The sequence below is a fragment of the Lemur catta genome, chromosome 1, assembly GCF_020740605.2.
Source record: "Lemur catta isolate mLemCat1 chromosome 1, mLemCat1.pri, whole genome shotgun sequence".
Lineage (NCBI taxonomy): Eukaryota > Metazoa > Chordata > Mammalia > Primates > Lemuridae > Lemur > Lemur catta.
The window spans coordinates 24,182,247-24,202,642 of NC_059128.1; the positions used below are offsets into that span (position 1 = coordinate 24,182,247).

Consider the following 20,396-nt stretch of genomic DNA (forward strand, 5'->3'; position numbering starts at 1 on the left):
ATCTTGCACATAAAGAAACCTAAGCCCAGAGAGGTTAAATAACTTGCCCTAAGTCACACAGCAACTAAAAACCTCTAGGCTATTCTCTTAATTACTCCACTCTGCTGCAATGAGCTGAGCAATCTGTGAATTTAACGTTCTAGAAATGAATCTGCAAAGAAGAGGAACAAAGAGAAGGATCTGAAGGAGCAGGGTGGACCTGCCCTCACTTGTACAGCAAAACTCAAGTCTTGGAGAAGAGAAAGACGAAGCGGCAGGACAGTCCCCCAGGAGAGCCGCATGTGCCCCAGGCAGAGTCGTGGGAAGTAAGCTGCACCTGCTCTGTCTCCCACACTGCTCTCTGCACGTCCTTCCTGGTTTCCTCCTCCCCATCCCCAGGATCCACGATGCCCTCTGTTCCCAGCCCTGAGCCTTACCTGCCGCCCCCAGCACCTGAGGCTTCATACACCCCGCAGCATGTCCAAAGTGCAACCAACTCCGCTCAGCCTCCAGCCTCTCTAACTAGTTGAGCTCCTATGATTTCTCAAAGTTGTGCCAGTTGTTGAAGAAGCTAGCAGCTAAACCCCTTCCCTGAAGAAGCTGAGAGAGACAGTTCAGAGAGGAAAGGAGAGGGTTTTGGAGTCAGATCAGTAATTGACTCTAGACCCCAATTTATCAGCAACTTGACTTGATTTATCCTCCCTGAGTGACTGTTTCCTTATTGTGAAAATGAGGATGATAAGACCCACCTCTTGGAGTTAATGTGCAGATCGGGGAAAGTAGCTGGAAAGGACATATTTTGTCTTCCTTACTCCCCTTCCTCCCTCCATGACAGTCCCTTGGTTTTCCATAGGGAACCACTGCCCGGCTGTTGGTCTCCATGGTCTGATTATATTATCTCTACCTTCTGTCTGGGGGCCGAGGGTATGAGCCAGGTGTGCCAATTAGGATCCCAGTGATTGGCTCAGGGATGCCACGTGAATGAGAAGGGGCTCCAGGACTTTCCCCAGGACCACTGGGTCAGAAGATTTCTGTTCCCTGGGGAAGCCGGGTTGTCAGAATGTAAGTCCAGATCTGTGGCAGCCGTCTTGCCACAGTGGAAGGGGAGCTTTCTTAGGATGGTGTCAACACAGAAGAAAATGGGCTGAGGGGTGGCAAGGGCAAGGTCCTGAACAACTTGGGACACCTGGATCCAGCTGCAAAAGTTTGATCAGCTCCCACTTTTCAGATGCTGCAGGTGATAAATTCCCTCTTTGGCTTTATCCACTGAGTTGCTACTGTTATGGGCTGAACGTCCCCCCCACATTCACATGTTGAAGCCCCAACCTCCAGCACCACAGAATGTGACTGTATTTGGCGATAACGGCTTTAAAGAGGGGATGAGGCCTTTAGGGTGGGCCCCAATCCACTGACTGGTGTCTTCATGAGCAGAGGAAATTAGATACACAGAGACAATGGGAGTCACACCGAGGACAGAGCATGTGGCACAGTGAGAAGACGGTGTCTGCCAGCCAGCAAGGCCTCAGAAAAAACCAAACCTGCCAACACTTTGACCTTGGACTTTGACCCTCCAGAACTGTGAGAAGATAAATTTCTGTTGCTGAAGCCACCCAGTCTGCTATCTTATTGTGGCAGCTAGTAAACCAACACAGCTACCAAACGAACCTTGACTGATACAGCTTTCCTTTCTTGCAATCTGTGGGAGAACCCTAAATGGCAACTTTTCTATATTGGATATCAATATATGAACATGGGAGAGAACAGGGTGCTGAAGTAGTAGACAGGGCTTGGCAGGGCACAAACCCGGTTGGGCTTTAGAGTGGAATGGAACAGAGGACAGGATGAAGGCATCTAAGTAGAAGGGATGACTCAGCTGGGAATAAGCATGGCACGCACGGGAGATAAGGTAACCAAGCTAACTGACCTAACCAGAGTGGTTCGGAGAGAAAAGGAAAACTGGATAAATGTGGAAGGGCAAAATTATGTAGGGTCTTAAAGTCCAAACTGAGGAGTTTGAAATGTATGTTGTAAAGGATGAGAATCCACTGTTGGTCTCAGGGTGGGTGAGTGAGAGCTGAAAGGTGGTATTTGAGGAAGCTTAGCTGCCTATAGAGACAGGGAGAGACCAAAGTCAGGGAAACCATCTCTGAAACATGGATCCCTGCCAGATTCCCACTGGGAGATGGAGAGAGAAGGAGGTGACCCACCAATCTGCTTGAGACAAGGTCCTACTTCCAGGAGAAGTAGTGGGGGGGGGGGAGAATGATGGAAGGCTTTTGGTTAGATTTGATGAGAGTTTTAGTTTGCTAATGTTCCCTGCCCCTCCCACGTAAGCTTCTGTATCGCCCACCCAGGGGCACAACTGGATGCCACTGTCATTGCCAACGGCATCAGCTAACCCACTTCACCAGTGCTGTCCCACCTCTGACTCCCATCTCTGTCACAGCTTCCCAGCTCCACTGACCCCCATGGCCTCTTTGAATATGCCTAATGCAGACACTGAGATCCTACTATCCCAGTGAAACACTGGTAGGTCCAAAGCACCCTCCGAGCCTAACCTCCATCATCCTCCTCCTACCCTCCCAGGGCCTTCCACAATGGCAAGCAAATCCACAGACGACCAGTACTAGAGGATCTTTCACCCAACAAATATTTATTAAGCATCTATTATGGCCAAGCACCATGATAGTCACTGGGGACACAAAGATAGAATTAAGGTCAGACCCAGGTGGAGTTCCATAGCAATTAATACAGAATGGTATTGCCATAAGGATAGGCAAATGGACCAATGGAACACATCCACACGTATAAGATCACTTGGTTTACAACAAAAGTGACATTGCACAGCAATGAGGAAAGTATTATCTTCTAAATAAATGGTGCTTCAATTCAATACCAACAGGAAAAATAAAAAGAAAGCAAGGTGACCCCTACCTCATGCCATATACAAAAATCAATTCCAAGTGGACTACAGTTCTATAAAGAAAAGCAAAACAATAAAGCTTGTAGAGGATAATAAGCCAGAAAACACTCCCATAAAGGAAAGGATCAATAAATTTAACTTCATTAAAAGTAAGAATTTCAATCCACCAAAAGAAACCATCAAGAAAAAAGCAAGCAACAGAGTAAGAGAAGATTGTTTGCCAAACATGCAACCAGTCTAAGATTTGGATTCAGAATACATAACTCCCAAAAAGTAGTTTAGAAAAAAAAATCAAATATACACACCACAAAAATCGGCAAGAGACTTGAACTGGCACTTCAAAAAGAAAATTCCAAACAGCCAATGGACATATGAAAATGTTGACCTCATTACTAACTGGGGAGATTCAAATTAAGGTCAGAATGAATTATCTTAAAAACGGGACCATCCCCAGTGTTCGTGAGGTGTGAAGCAACAGGGCCTCTCATGCGCTGCCGGTGGGAAGGTAAATTTGTAAAACCTAAATTGAACATAGGAATGCACTTTGACCCAGATAGTCCACTCCTAGTTCAAGATAACTAAGTGAAAAGGAACACCAAGAGACAGGGCCAACGATGTTCGTAGTAGCACTCTTCATAATATCCCAAAGCTAGAAACTACTCAAATGCCCATCAACAGCAGACTACATCAATAGACTGGGTATGTTTCTACCATGGAGTACTATGCCAAAATGGAAATAAATGAATTACAGCTACATGTCACAGCATGGATAAATCTCCCAAACATAAAGTTCAATGAAAGAGGCCAGCTGCAAAAAAGAATCTACATTAACATCCCATGCAGTTCTAATTTCTAATTCAGAAATAGACAGAACTAACTGTAATGTTAGAGGTCAAGTGAGTTGTTACTTGGAGGAAGAAGAAGGGTAAGGATTGAAAGGGACCCTGGTGAAATTTTCTAGGGTGCTGGCAATGTCTGGGCAGTGAATACACAGGTGTTTGTTGCATAATAATTCATTCCATTTTACACTTTATGTTTTGTGCAGTTTTCTGTGTATATGCTATACTTTACAATATTAAAATGTTAAAAAAAATTATGGTGCATGCCACCAATCAGCTCACAGTCAAGTAGGGGAAACACAAAGGTAAACAGGTGCCAATGACACATTGAAATCGATGCTATGATGAGCCAGACTGCCTGGCTTCCCATCACAGCTCTGCCACAGCCTAGTCATGGGTAGCAAGTGACTCCAACGCTCTTGGCCTTCTTTTCCTCTTGTATAAAATGCGAATGGTGAACATACCTGCCTCATGGGGTTGTGAGAATTAAATGAGTAAATACAGGTAATACAGCTGGAATATACCTTATATATAGAAATTGATCAATATCCTTGTTATCTATTACTATCATCATTACTAGTACCACCACTACTAGTACTGCCACCACTAGTATCACCTCCACCACAACTTCCACAGGAGCTCAGGGGGGGCACTTAACCCTTACAAGAGACTAGTTTCCAGCATCCATTCCATCCTCTACTCTCCAGGCCACCGGTGCACCTGGAAAGACCAAAGAGGAAGCCAGTGAGTTACTGTCCCCTCTGTTCCCCCAGGGTCCTCAAATCAGCCATAGCAATTGATTCTCAATCACACTTTCCTCAGAATCAGGACAAGGAAACACAGGAGCCACTGCTAACACCCAAGTTGTCTCACCATGCCAGTGCCCTGTACACAGTAGGTGCTCAATACCTGCTTATTGAATGAATGGAAACTAAGGGGATGAGATTAAGTGAGAAAGTGAGTGAGCGAGCAGAGCAAACTGAAAAGCCGGAAGGAAGCCCTTGCGTTACCAGCCACCATCAGTAGAAACTGAGGCACCCGCCTTCTCCTTTTCTCTCCCGGGGCCAGAATCTTGGGTCTTCCCTGCTCCTCCTCCTGCTCAAAGCTGCTGCTCACCCAAACCAGAGGCCACGCCGTGATCCGCCGAGCCACCTACTGCTCAGGTGGCAGTGTGAGGGAGTCGCTATTTATCTTTGTTACTGCTGCAAGTGTCCAAGAAAAAAACAGCTTCAAAGATCACATCTGTTGGGATAACCTATTGATTTGTGTCACGTTTCTCCCAATCCCCATTTTATTGTTGTTCAAGACGGGGTCAGGGTAGGTCAAAAATAACTCTTTCCAATGCAGGCAACAGACTGAGAAATTCTAACAGGAATTCTAAATTTTCTAAAAGGCATGGGCTGGGGAAGTAATGGCAGACGGAGGCATCCCAAACCCAGATTGGAGACTATGGAGAGGGAAGGTCCGAATGAGGTCCGTGATGGACGAGCTCAGGGAGAAAAGGAAAATTAACTAGGAAGATGGGATGGACTACAACTTGGGATCCACACCCAGCACAAGCTGTTAGAAGATTTTTAAAAATTAGTTGTTCATACTGGCCAAACCAGTGTCCTGAATATGGTCTGAGAGTTAGCCAACTATTATTCTATGATCAATGAAAGAGCAGGCACTTCATGAAGATTAAGAACTTCAGCTCTCTGAAGCTTTGTAGCTCTCTCTGTTTGGAGCTATGAATGCCCTCTCATTTGCCAGAGACTTTGTCTAAAGCAGGGGTCAGCAAACTGCCACCAAATCCAACCACTGGCTGTTTTGTAAATAAAGTTTTATTGGAACATAGCCATGTCATGCCCATTCATTTATGCATTTCTCTATAGCTGTTTTGCTATAGCAGTAGAGTTGAATTGTGGTGATAGGGGCCTGCAAAGCCTTAAAGACTTACTATCTGGCTCTTACAGAAGAAGTTTGCTGACCCATGCATGGTCTATAGATCTTAGTTAATTCTCACATCCCCATTTTATATAAGGAAGTTTACAACATACACAAGGAAGGTTTAACTCATAAACAACTTGGTCAGGATTGGATTTAAGCATGCTGCTGGGATTTGAATGCAGACCTACTTGATACAAAAAAATTTCCCTGAGATGTGCTACTGCACGTGCACAGGAGAAGATACTATCATCATTCTTAATGATGTTGTCTGTACAAGTTAAACATCATACCTATCCAAGTCAAATTTGTCCCAAGGCCTGTTCAAACCCCACTGTTTTGCTAAGATGTCATTCAGTGGAGTAGGTTTTGAGGTTAAGATATCATCATCATCATCAAGATTTAGAAATCTTTTGGTTCTTCCAAGGTTTCAGGGGAATGACATTTGTCATAGAGTTAACTTAGGGTCCACTGCATCCTGATAGTTCCTGCCTCCTCTGTAGCCTTGACCAGCAATGACCAGCTAGAAGGGGGACAAATATGAACTCTCTTACCTAGGAGGCTAAGTACAGGCATAAGAAAGCAATATCAAGGCATCATCTATGGTGATTTTGTTTAAAATCCAAGTATTCTATGTCTTTGTCTTTCATCTTCTCTCCCTTCCCTGGCAATAGAGTCATTCCCTAAGACACTGGGCAAGACTGATACGATATTTAGGGTGAGGGAGGTGGGAAGTTGTAGAAATATTCAGAATGCAATGTTTTCCAAAGAATCTCTGATTTTCCGTATAATTCAGGGGAAACACTTGCTGAAGACAGAACAAAAAGAGGAAATACCCTACTGCTTGATTTCAGGAGAAAATAGTTACTGCGTGGGATAGCGTGACTAGGCAAACAGAGGGGCACTCACAGGTCATAACCTTATATTAGCATCTAGAGAGGCTGTTTAAGGACGATTAGAGGGACAGTTCATAGCAATGTGATTTTTGAATAGCTACTAATTCCAAAGGATTCCAACATAAGCCTCTGGTCCGCGGCGCTTTGTGGCTCTATCATTTTGGAGCTATGTCGTACCACGTCACGAGCAGCCTGAAGACTGCATGGTCATGCAACAAATGGCACCTGGGAATTGTAAAAGGATCTCCAAAGGCAAAGAGAGAACAACCATGAGGGCGTGCCACCTAAAATCCACTCGAGCAGATGACGCTGGCTCCTCTTCACTGGCAACCCTGATTCTGAAGTACAATAGCTTCAGGAATGTGACTCTGTTCAGAGTCAACCTGGGGACCTCAAGAGACACCAGCCTTACCTATCTTTGGAGTAGGATGCCCCAGGTGAAACCTCAAACTCTCTTTCAGTTTTCCCAAACTTCCTGTCTCTCTTTCCACACTTTGATATCTCCTTTAGATGATCCTAGAACAAGGCTTCTCTTTCCACCTCCTGCTGAGCTTGAGGGCATGGGCTGTGGGACCATGTGCACACTGCACTCTTCCCATACGGCCACCCCACAAAGGCTCGCTTGCTGGAGAGCAGCCCTGGCTGCTGACCAAGCCAGACCAGTCCCAGCCCCATCCCACCTCTATCGTGACCCCAGAGAGAGTTTAGTTTTAGCAGTGGGAAAGCCAGGAAGACCCAGCCATGGGCAAGGCACATGACTGATAAAAACACACAAGGAAAGACAAAGGGATGGGACAAGGCTGGGTGTGGTGGCTCATGCCTGTAATCCTAGCATTTTGGGAGGCTGAGGTGGGAGGATCACTTGAGGCCAGAAGTTCAAGACCTACACAGGGAACATAGCGAGACCTTGTCTCTACCAAAAAAATTAAAGGAGATGGGACAGTGAAACCACCACTGAAAAAAAATTTCAATTTACTTTGTTTCTTCAAACTTCCGACCTTACTACTAAAAGGGAAATGAGAAAAACAAACCAAATACATGTTAAAGATAGAAAATGATCTGTGCTTTTCATATCAGACCTAACCCTGGTTTTGCTTCCCCTTGAGACAACTCTTTCTAATGGAAGACATTAAACCCCGTGAGGCTTCACATGCCACCAGGGGTGTGCACGGTTGGGTCAGAAGCAGCTCTGGTCCCAGGCAGAGGCACCTCAGGAGTTAACCAGGGGTATTTATTTACAGGTTAAAGAGGCAAGCTCCAGAGCATGGCGGTGTGGAGGCAGTGCCGGGCGGGAGCTAACAAGACGCTCTCTCTAGCGGCATTCTAGGCGATTACTCCCGAGCACCCAGCCATACCAAAATCAATAAACAATTTCAGCGCAGCCCAGGGAACTTTGCCACACTTAATAAAAGTCTCCAGCTGCAGTTATGGCTTCATTTCACCTTAACGTCTTCTTTAACTGTCCCTTCTTTTCAAGATCAATTAGAGGTACATGCAAAGAGAATAAAGAAATAAGCACGTGCAGATGCTCACACACAAACACGTACACCGTAAGCAAACAAGGTCAAAACTAGTTCTGTGTGCTACGGGCTCTCCCCTCCCCGCTCGGCATTTCCACTTGAAGATGACCAACAGGGACTAAGTCTGGGGCTGGGGCTGGGGAGGTGCACCTGGGTTTAGCGGGGAAAGGAGAGGTGGGGAGGCGAGGGGTTGGCCCCACATTGCCTAAGTCCAGATAACTAATCCAAATAGGGAAGGCACCCTTCCTCTGTTTATAGATTTCTGAGGATCTCTTCCTCTCTGAAAATCACCCAGGATTTTTTGCTTTTCACTATTTCCTTACTCCCCAGAATATCCATTTAAAAAATGGATCAAAAAAGGGAGAGAAAATGATGCCAAAATGTGCTAACGTTACTGAGTGCCTTCAGCTGAAGAGCTGAGAGACGTTGCACGGGGCAGGTAGGCTGGAGGGAGCAGCAGAGAAACAGACTGTTAGCTAAAATGATGTGCTGTTGGGTTGTCTGCATGTTTCATTGTCTCCTAGCCATCAGAAGCCCACCGTCACCTTGGTTCCAGCACTGGGACCAGCACTGGCCTAACTGGCCAGTCTCATCAGCCATTTTCCAGGCTTCATTGCATATGTGACAAAACTAAATGAAAATCTGTTAGGTATTTTTAAAACGGCTCCAGCATGTGTTACATTCTATACATCTGAAAGTTCATTATTTACGCACATCTCTAGGTGCGCAAACTCTTCCCTCTCACTTTAGAAAATTACTGGACTCGGGGAGATGAACTGCTCACCCTCTTAGGAAGTCAATAACACTAATTAATTCATCATCTCTCTTGGATTCTTTACCGCTGAAGTGCGATTAGGAATAAGTAGAATGCACCATCTGTAAGAAGCACAAAGATAAAGACCTTCGGTGAACATACTTTACAAAAGCCAGAGGAGTCGCTGGGATCGGGAAGAGAGATGGTATTAGGACATTCGGGGTACAGCATACGGAAATAGTGACACCCACTCCCCTTCTTTCCCTTTTTCTCCAACTGTAACCAACTCTAGAACAGTCAGCTCCAAGAGCAAGTCAAGTGGACTACCTTCCTCCAGGTGGAAAGGCCTTTTGGAGGAGGAGACAATGGCTCTGAGTGCTTAGGTGTGTGTCTCTCCTTTCCCTGCACTGCAAAGGTACCCTGCCTGCCACTGGGCATGTTCAGGGTACACACGGAGGGTAAGGAGAAGGCTTTGACTAAGGGCCCTCAGTCCCAGAATCCTCTCTGCCTCCAGGTGTGTTGGTACATCGCCGCTGACTCTGAGCAACCGTCCTTCTCCGGTTTTCTTATGACTTGACTCTGTCATTGTAGCAGCTCCTTCCTCCACTCAATTCTCCCCCTTCTTCCTCCAACTCTAAACATCCTCATTCCCATCCCCCTCCCCAGTAGACTCTCACACCTCACCAAGTATACCTTTCAATCAAGCTTTGGGAGACCCCAGGGAATTTAGAAGAAGAAATGACCTTAGAGTCATAATTATAGCAAAGTGCACATTTTCTCCTGCCAGCCTAGAAAGTAGCCCTGTTTAAAAGTTCCCTTTCTGTGGGGTAGAAAGAATAATTGTGAGGTGTTTGGCAACTTCCAATGCCATTACAACAAGTTGGAATGCTAAAAACTGGAGTTTAGCAGGACATTCTTTAGCAGTGTAGAGTGAAGAATAAAGACATAGCAACCACAGAAATAAAGCAGACTTTCTATATTTGTCCATTTTTGTTTCAAGACCAACCTAGATATGTCAACAAGTCAATCACAGAGCTGCCCATGCACGAGGCATGTCCTCAGGTTCCGGTGGCCTTCTATCGCTTACTCAGTGTGACAGGTTCATGACACCAAGTTAACACATTAGGCAGGAAATCCTAAACCTACTGGTAGCTAATACAGAACAAGCCACAGGTACACCCACCTTTCTAAAACTCAGTCAATAAACACATTTGTAAAAATATTCCACAAAATGAAGACCGATCCGCAGGTTCCGGCAGAAAAACACAGCTACAAAGGTATGTGTTCTTGTGCCTTCCTCATGCCTCTATCCTATTTAATATTTTCCTGGTGAGCACAGAGGGGGAGGCTCATGTCTAATTCTGTCTTTTGATAGCCTGCAGGAGCTCAGGATGTAGCAACTATCTTTATAAGCAACCTTCACAAGCAGAGAAACACTCGTTTAAAAAATAATCAACTGGGAATCTGGTTAGAGTAACGCTTAGCTATTGAGGACTGAGAAAGGCAAAGTGGAGATTAATGCAAAATATATTAGGTTGGTGAGAATGAGAGGCAATTGGACACCCAGGTGTCTGAAGACCTCTTTTATTTTGAGAAAAACATAAGACTTGTAGGACAACAAACTTTCAAGTGGCGATTCAAATGGCATAATTCACCAAATTCACAAATGATGAGATCTGTTCTTTGTATGTTTTCTGATCTCTCCACGGTTCTGTATATCACACAGAGCTTTGAAATATATATTTGGAACCAAGCAACATACATAGAAACTGACTTCAGCTGTAAATCAATTCCTGGCTTACTGATTACTTTTTTAAGGGAATTACCTGAAAATTAAGTGAAAATAAGCCACAAGAGATGATTGAAAATCTTTCTGTAGTAAAAGAAAAGATTAGAAATAATCAGACAATGGGCTGGCCTGGCCTCTCCTAACCCCAGGCCACCATGACATATATCACATCTCATGTATCAATTGATCACCTCGCACCCTGGTCTCAACAAACTCACTCAGCTGCTGATACTCCAGGCTCTGCGTTGCCATGGCTGGCGCTGCACTCTGTGTTTGCTTCTTCAGGGCACACCCTTGACCTCATCCCACACAATCCAAGTCCTGCAGGAAGATTTAAACATCTGCACAAAGAGCATTAGGACCTCTGCTCCTATTTTGTTCCGTTAGCGTAGGACTCTGGTTCTCAGTGTCCTGCTGTTGAGTGGCCGGGTTCCGGCTGCGCCAAGAACTAGCATGAGTCCTTTCTTGGCTCTTGAGGGCAAATGAAGAGTGACTACAAAGCTTTATTTTTTTCCATCTGACTAAGGGGTTCCTACTAGTAACCTCCTGAGAAGGTGAAGGATTACTGAAATTCCACATTCGTAAGCTTACAGTCGCACATTCCCAGAGTTCACTGGGGACTTCTACTCCAGGGCCTGAGAAGCCATCCAGCATCTGCACAGTCCTCGGCCACACGGCACAGCAACTCCTGAACAGGCTCACACGGTACTAGTCAGTACACACTGCGCATGTTCACAAAGTCTAAACATTTGCTTCCTTGTGGCTCCAATGCCAGTTGCCCTGAACCTTGCCCAGACAGATTTCTGGTTTGGGTTCAGAATAAAGTAAAAAAACAAAGGCCATTCTTATCTGGCTCAGGATGAAAAAACGAGATTGGAACTTGGTTGTCCAACCTAGGATGGTTTCGGGGAAAGGAAAGGAAGTTTCTTTAGAACAGTAGTTTCAAAGGGTGATCCCTAGACCAACAGCAAAGCACCATCTAGAAACTTGTTAGAAATACAAATTCTTAGGCCCACCTCAGAATACTGAATCAGAAACTCCGATGTGTGGCCCAGCAACTATGTTTAAATAAGCTTTATTTTTGTTTTTGTTTTTGCTTTTGTTTTGAGACAGGGTCTCACTCTGTTGTCCAGGCTAGAGTCCAATGGTGTAATCATAGCTGACTACACCTCAGACTCCTGGGTTCAAGTGATCCTCCTGCCTCAGCCTCCCAAGTAGCTGAGACTACAAGTGTGCACCACCATGCCTGGCTAATTTTTCTATTTTTGTAGAGATGGGGTCTCACTACATTGCTCAGGCTGGTCTCAAACTCCTGGCATCAAGGGATCCTCCTGCCTTGGCCTCCCAAAGTGTCAGGATTATAGGCATGAGCCCCTGGCCCAACTTTAACAAGCATTAAGGAGATTCTGATAGATGCTCAAATTTGAGAACCACTGCTTTAGAAGAAGCCTACCCCTGACTCACTGCATGTAATTTAATAACTGGGGAAAGTAGTAGGGCAGGATACTCTCACTTATTCTTGTTCATGCACAAACACACCCTTGCAGAAATTACACAGAGAGATCAGACACAGGACACACATAGCACAACGAATAACACTGACAACTGCTTATCGAGTCAGCACGAGAGCTCAGATGCCTCAATTCCAGAAAGCAGAAAATGTCTAGTGTCCTTTCAAGAAGAAGATGAGGAGGAGAAGGTGGGGGTGGGGAGGGGCGGTAGAGAAAAAGGAGCAGGAGGAGGAGGAGGAAAAAACATAAAATATACTGTATTTTCAAACTCAATTTCATAAGACATTCTAAAGACAATCCCAGAATTCAAACACCAATGATCTTCACAGCAGCCTTTATATAAGAAAGTTAAAATTTTTAAATAATTTTATGCCCCATAAAACTCATCATTATTGAGGGTGTTGCTCACATCTTGAAAAGAACAAACATCCCACCAGAGACACATCTGGTACTTCAGAACTTTCTCCCAAACAACTAGTTTGCTTTTATCTCATGGTCACTGTGAAGGGAATTGGTGATTATGTTTCCTTCTTCCAGAAAACTCAGAACCAAATTAGCAAGTGAACATCAATCGGCCTTTGGTATTAGAGCCTCGCGTGGCCTTGTCTCATTTCTCCTGCCTTTATTTCCCCTGCCTGGTTTTCCTCCCTCGCTGTACTGTTTGTACTTCTGTCAGACATCGCAAATCCTTTCAGGACGAGGCTGGCGATAAGTACACTTAAAGGTGGGGGTGGGGCAGAGAGAAAGGGTCTTTCCCCAAGCAAACTGGAAACCTTGAAGAGAGAGTCAAGAAGTGACAGCCATTGGTCCAGCAGGGCAGGGAGGGGGCCTTCCCTGACACCAGGGGACGTGTGGGGCCAGGTGGGGCAGCCTGGAGGCAGGAGCATAGAGAGGGGAAGGACAGCTATTGGTGCCAGAAAAGCTCTTTGCACACGTTGTTTCCTGAGGTTAGGAGAAAGGAGTAGGGAGGAGAAATTGCATTCTAGCTTCTGTCTTTTGAGGTGGACCAATTTCTGTCCTCTTCAGCCTTGTCACTCTGAGACTAAATCAGTGTCCACACAGGACTGGCAAACCTGAGGCAGCCACCCCAGATCCAAGCACTCCCCGCTTCGGTGCAATGCACCGGGCACAGATCACTCTGATCCTGCTTTGCTCAGAGTTCCCGGGGAGATGGGGCAGCGACATCAGGACAGATGATTAGAGTGCCCGTTCAGGCTCAGCACAAAAGCTGAGATAATATTTGTTTTGATTTCGTATCTATCTAGTTTGGAACAGGGAAAAGGGTGTTTTCCTTGGGTAGCTACCTGGGAGGCACTTATTTCAGCTCCAAGGCAGGCAGATTGGGACTCGGGAAGCAGCCACAGGCAGGGTTGTTTGGAGCCGCCCTCTCCACCGGCCTCCCAGGAAAATTTCCATAAACAGCTCCATCAGGACTGCAGTGTCAACCTTGACCAGTCACTTCTGAGCCCAGTTCCATCCATAATGACACTTCTCCACTGTCCCCTTCTCCCCCGAGCATGACAGATGAGGGGCTTCATGGAACAAGTCCCCGCGCTGTGATGGGAATCCGTCTCGCTCGACTGCAGAAAATATATATATCCCTGGACAGCCGTGAGGAATGCTTTCATTATCCATCTGCAGGCTTACCACTGGTCTCGCTTCCTCTTTTTACAATAAAAAACTAAAACAGGTTAAATGGCATATTCTGACAATGATTGTTTTCAAACACCCAGGCTGGAATATGGGAGGTGGCAGAGAGAACACTAGCTGGAGAGCGGAGGGCTCTGAAGCCCCGGGCCGTGGGGACAGACAGGACTGCCCCACAGGGCAGGGGGTGAGGGAGCTTCCCAGGGTGGGCTCGTGTGCACAGCGACCACACAGGCTCAGCTCAGGGCTGGATGGTTTTGCTCAAGAGCTTTTTGTTGGGAGCAATTTATACCCATCCAGAAATCAGATGGGGAAAGCTACACAGAGAGGAGAAGGTACATCACACCACACGCAGAAATAGTCACGGGGTAAAGAAAGTGCAGATAGACACCCAAAGGTCACACGCTCAGTGTTGTCCTCATTAGGGAAGAAACTGCCGGGTCTATGGAGGAGGTCCACAGGGCTCTCAGGAAGGGGCTTCAGAAACTCACCCTGAGGTCCCTGTGGGCAGGCAGAGAGGAGGTCCCAGGGGAAGGGGAGGGGGAGAAGCAATTGTCACAGGATACCACGGTCAGCCTGGCTGGAAGGAGGGCCTGGCCGACTCAGTCAGTGCTGACGTGCCCACAAGACCACCCCAGAGGCAACGAGGAGTTGAGTTCCACACTCTGGTCAGTGGCTGGAAGACACATTCACCTAAAAACACAGTGTCTGACCACTTCCTAACTAGCCTTCTTGTTTATTCACTCAACCAATTCAACACAGGCTTAGTGAATATCTACTACATTCATTTTCTATGCTGCTTAACTAACTACCACAAACTTAGCAGTTTTAAACAACACGTACGTATTATCTATAGTTTCTGTAGGTCAGAAGTCTACACACAGCTTGGCTGGTTTCTCTGCTTAAGGGTCTCACAAGGCTGCAAGCCAGGTATCCACAGGGCTGCAATCTCATCAGAGGCTCAACTAAGGAAAGATCTGCTTCCAAACTCCCTTAGGTTGTTGGCAGAATTCATTTCCTTGCAGCTGCCAGACAGGGTTTCAGTTTCTTGCTGGGGTCTACCCTCAGCTGCTAGAGACTGCTCAGTTTCCTTCCATGTGGACTTCTCCAACATGGCCATTTACTTTATGGCATCTTGTTTCTTTAAAGCCAGCAAGAGAGGAGGAGGGGCGGGGGGAGAGAGAGAGAAGGAGAAAGAGTGAAAGAGAGAAAGAGAGAGAGAAGGAGAGACAGAAAGAGAGAGAGAAAGAGAGAGAATGAAAGATAGAGGGGCTGCTAGCAAGACAGAGTCTTCTATAACGTAATCACAGGCATGACATCCCATCACCTTTGCTGCTTCTATTGGTTAGAAGCAACTCACAGCCAAGGGAAGGGAAGGGATTACACAAAGCTGTAAACACCAAGAAGCAGGGATCGTGGGACATCTTAGAGTCTGTCCACCACACCTACTGTTTTAGGCACCAGGGGTACAGTAGTGAACATTAAGTCATGTCTTAGAGGTAGGCAGCTGGAGGAAGAAAGAGAGAGAGAGAAAAGGGAAACCAGGATTAAAGGAAATACGTTAAATTAAAAGACAAATCTATGGATCTCCATGAATCTCAATAATATCTGGTCCTCATTTGGATCCTCATTTTTTAAATGTTAAAAATCTGACATTTATGAAACAATGGGAAATTTGAACACTAATTAAATATATGATGACATTAAGGAATTACTGTTAATTTTTAAAGTATGATCATTGTATTTGTGGACTTTTAATAAAGAAATCCTACCTTTTAGAAATTCAGACTGAATTATTATAGATAAAATGATACATCCAGGAGATTTTCTTCAAAAAATTATGGGAACAGGAGAAGAAGGTGGAGCTAGGGATGAGTTAAGATCCCCAGGGGTTGACGGTCGTAGGGCCAGGGTGATGGGCATGTGGGAATTCATTAAGCTATGCTATCAACTTTTGTGGGTTTTCAAAATTCTTCATAATAAAACCTTTAAAATGGGCAAAGGTTTGCCTTCACTAGTAATCAGAAATGCAAATGAAAGCCAGTGAAACCATTTTGTGTCGATCAAACTGCCAGGAGTTTTCTAAGATGACAATGCCCATTGCAAGCAAGGCTGTGACAGAACAGATGTGCTGCACATTGGGAGTGGGGGTGGGGAGGGGCAGAAAATAAACTGGTCAACTCCTTGGAAAGCATTTTGGAAATATGTATCAAGAGTCTTAATGTTCATATACTTCGGTCCAATAATTCCACTTGCAGGAATTTATCTTAAAAAATAACCCTCAAAATGAACAATGCTTACACGCAAGGATATTTGTGACAGGGTATGTAGTAAAGAATTCACCTTACCCAAAGAGCAGTCTGGCCTTTGTCCTCAGCTATCGGGAGGTGATCTTTTTTGTTTTGTTGTTCTGTTTTGTTTTGTTTCATACCGATTACCAGTGTGTATAGCGGGAGGTGATCTTTAGGACTTTGGAATGTCCTGCCTGATAAGAGTGTCTTTGCCTGCCAGGGGCCGTGGCCCCTGGACAGTATAACACTGTGATTTATGATTTTGGCCCATGTAGTATCCGCTCTACCTCTGGAGGGGCTGGAGACGAAAGACCAGCCACCCAGGCAGTCAACCATGGAGCCCCAATAATAACTGTGGACACCAAAGCTTGAGTGAGCTTCCCTGGTTGGCAACGTTCTGTGCGTACTATCACATATCAATGCCAGGGGAGTAACACTGCCCACAATTCCATGGGTAAAGGACAACCGGAAGCCCATGTCTGGAACTTTCCTGGACTCTGCCCCATGCAGAGTCTTTTCCCTTGGCTGATTTTAATCTGTATCCTTTAATTGCAATAAACCATAACCATGAGCATAACAGCTACCAGTGAGTTCTGTGAGCCCTTCTAGTGAACTATCAGACCTCGGGGTAGTTTTTAGAAGTTCCTTGGACTTGCAATTGGTGTCACAAGTGAGGGTGGTCTTGTGCATTGTGCTCCCTCTCATCTCCCATGGGATTATCTATAAAAGAAAAAAAAGGCCTGGGAACAATTTCAGTGTCCAACAATGGGAATGTTATGTGTTTCGTGTACTCAATATTATGCAGCCATTAAGTATAGCACTTACAAAAAATGTATATTAATATGGCAGGAAGGCTATGTAACATGTCAAACACCAAATATTTAATGCATAGTATGATTACTATGTACAAGTAGATTTCAAAATACACATAGAATAACATTCACATGAATTATACCAAAATGCTAATGCATAGCTGTTTGGGGGTAGTAATATGTGATTTTATTTTTGCATTTTCCACTACTCAAAAATGTTAGTAGTTTCTAATTCTAGCCATATTAGGGATGATGCCACAGCATAAGGAAGATAGTTCATGACTAGGAACCCCTCAAAAGCTCAAATATGACTCTACCACTAAAAATGCCACAAAAAGGAAAGAAAGGGAGATGGGCTGTAAGGAAATCTAAAGAGCTGCAGACAGAGCTCTGATGAGCACAGCTAACAAGGGTGAAAGGACCCATACCGAGGGTGGAAAGAAGAAACGCAAAAGCAAGGACCTACAGAGATGGCGGCGTGAGGCTCTGAGGACAGCGCCAGGGGCCACAGAGCAGAGGTCAGTGCCGACAGGTGATGTGAGTCTGCGATGGGAGCTCCAGCAGGGAAACCCTCCGAATCACCTCCCGGTGGGTACCAACAGCAAGGGCTTCCTTCCCGAGTGAGGCAAAGGGGCCTTGGATTGATACTGCGCTCAAAGCACTGTCCTAAATATTGCCTCTAGTTCTCCTGGGCTTCTGTGATTTAGAATCTTGGCAGACTGAAATGTGAATAAACATTTTAATAAACAAGCTGACTGTTGCTTAGAGACTGTCAGAAGTCTGAAGCCAGTACTGAGCTGAGACTTGCAAAAAGAGTCCAGGGCATCAAAAATGCCTTCTACTTTTTAAAGTTAAGTTTGGGGCCAGTAGAAAAACAGATGACACAGGCCAGTGCTTAGGAAAGGTAGTGATTTTTATCAGAAAAAAGGCAGAATCTCTATGCCCCTAATTTGCTTCCATCTTTTCTGTCAAATAAAATCTTTACCATGAAATGAGTATACACATGTTGATAAGAAGGAATTAAAGCTCTAAGTGATTATAAAACGTGCACCTGTTCTCTGGCTACACTAATGAATCGAAGCCACTTACCTCGATGAAGGGCTTTCCAGGCTGTGATAACATTTGCAAATGGGATTGTTGAATTATTGTCAGTGATCCGGAAGACAACCAGGAGAACGGAAGATTCTAGAGGATGAAGATTGGTGCTTTTATAACAAAGTATACAATGCATTACATTTCAGTAAATATTTTCACACAAATTCCTGTTTGCTCTTCCCAAAAAACAAGTACAGCTGGACCAAAGGAGAGAATAAACGCGACTGTAAGTGTTAAGGCCCCATACGAAGGCTTGCAGGGATGATCAGTGGGACGGATGTAATGATTCCATCCATCCTACCATCCAGGAAGTGGAAGCACAAATAGACTCACCCAAGGCCCCACTGGTGATTCATTCTGCAAATACAGGAGCTACTCATGACCCCCAAGCAAGAGTCTCAGCACTTATTAATAGAAAACAAAACAGTAACCACCATGACACTGCACAAGTTCACTTACAACACACACACATCACATCAGATAGACATCATTTCTATCTTTGCCATATTAGACTCTTGGATATGGTGTATCTATATTTCAACCAAGGATTTCCTGCTCCCCTTCCCTGTCAGGGACAAGTCCGGGCTGTCCCTTAATGGATGGTAGAAGCATGAGGAGCCAACCAGGAAGTTTGGAAAGTTGTGTTAGTGGGGCTAGTGCTGAGTCAGTATAGGCTGGGCTTAGAGCCTGGTTACTACCGAAACCTGCACTTCATCTTGCTTAGAGTTGTTCTGCTTTAGGCAATAGACTGTAACTCTTATACATTTAAGGGACACCGTGGGATTTCCTGGGAAAATGTCAGAGAACTCACAGAACCGATACGAAGGTTCTGAGAGGTAAGTCAAGGACGGCCAGGGGAACTGACCCATCAGGGCGCAGTCCCTGGAAAGCACAGAATGCTGTCTCTGGGCAGCGGGCTGTCCTTATCACCCAGTCAAAATTGAAAGTTTGGGACAGTGAGTTCCAATGCTTAGCTTTAATATGATACTTATGCCCACCCCTTGAGCTTGGAGAAAGGAAGGAGGAGAGATTTCATCTAAACCTCATGATGTGAGAGTGGAAGAGGGCAGAGGCCTGAAAGAAAATCGGGGTTGCTGCTGGAAATAAGGCCAATGAACCACTTTACTGACCCAACCAGGGCAGGTTTGGGGAGAACCTCTGTTTCCAGGGCCCACGTTAACATGTGGAGGGACTTCAGGGAGAAAAACACCCCTCCTTCCACAACACAGTTAAGGTAGGATTGAGTGAGAGAATGAAAGGGAGAGTGCTTCATAAATGGCAAGGAACTGTAAGATGCTTACCATTATTCTTGACAGCATGGGAGGAAGAACAACTTCTCCGACTGGTACATTTCAAGAGGGAACAGAGTGCTCTGCCCAGCCTCTTCTTGGCTCTCCTTTGAAGCCTGCCTTCCCACAGTGATGTGCAGTCACTGTTCTTGGTTATGTGGCAGCTTAGCGGGGTTGGGGGAGCTGGGTCTGTAACAAGAATGCAATTCAGCTTCTCAATGACAAGTCCAAAGCCTGCGCGCCACTCAGTTATAAAGCCGACATCCAGGCCTCCTGGACCTCACCCTCCCATTTTTGCCCGTGATTGAGACCAAGATAGAAAAGGTATGCTTATCAAATTTGCCCATTCACCAATGCTGCAAATGAAAGGGGATGCTTTCAATGGTAGAATCTGATTTAAAAAGAGCTTCCAAAGGTGGAGCAACAAATGAATCTAACAAGATAAAATGTAATTGCCGTAGTTGTATGGTTCTTCATGTAGGTCCCAATAAAATCAAATCATATGGGTATAGGATATAAAAATATGGCTTCAGCTGTAGCATGCATCAAAAATGCAAAGCTTAGCCTGGCATGGTGGTGCATGCCTATAGTCCCAGCTACTCTGGAGGCTGAGGCGGGAGTGTTGCTTGAGCCCAGGAGTTCAAGGGTGCAGTGAGCTATGATCACAGATCATGTCACTGCACTCCACCTTTGGTGACATAGCAAGACCCCATCTCTGAAAAAAATTAAATATAAAAACAAAAAAATGCAAAGAGAGTTTAGATTAGAGCTATCTTAAGACAGGTCCAAAGGATGTCTTCCAAAGCCAGCTAGGTGGGTCTTCAGCTAAGTGAACAGAGTATGGAAAATGGAAGGGGACGCTTTCCACTTACCTTTGGGCTGAAAGGTGGGGTGGGTGAGGCAGGAGCAGGGAGGTAACCCAAGGAGTCTGAAAGGGGAAGAGCCCCTGGCATGTTTCCAAGCCAGAGGTTTTGATGAACGATGAAATATAAGGGCAAAATCCAAAGGGATTTAACAGGATTGTGAGTGGGAGAGAGTCAGGAGTTGGGACCCAAGTAGTGGATCTAAGTGAAAGAGGTGGGAGCATGTGGAGAGGTTGCTATAATACAAATGACACCCATGAGC

At 45.3% G+C, this 20,396-nt stretch overlaps 1 long non-coding RNA gene across 1 annotated transcript; it reads right to left on the bottom strand.

The window, feature by feature from the left end:
* Positions 1-16,756: 16,756 nt before the first annotated feature.
* Positions 16,757-19,380, bottom strand: LOC123646396. The gene is made up of 3 exons (XR_006737893.1): positions 19,284-19,380; positions 17,977-18,072; positions 16,757-16,795 (listed from the first exon to the last, which is right to left on the bottom strand). It is a non-coding gene; the product is annotated as an uncharacterized LOC123646396 (long non-coding RNA).
* Between the last annotated feature and the right edge of the window lie 1,016 nt (positions 19,381-20,396).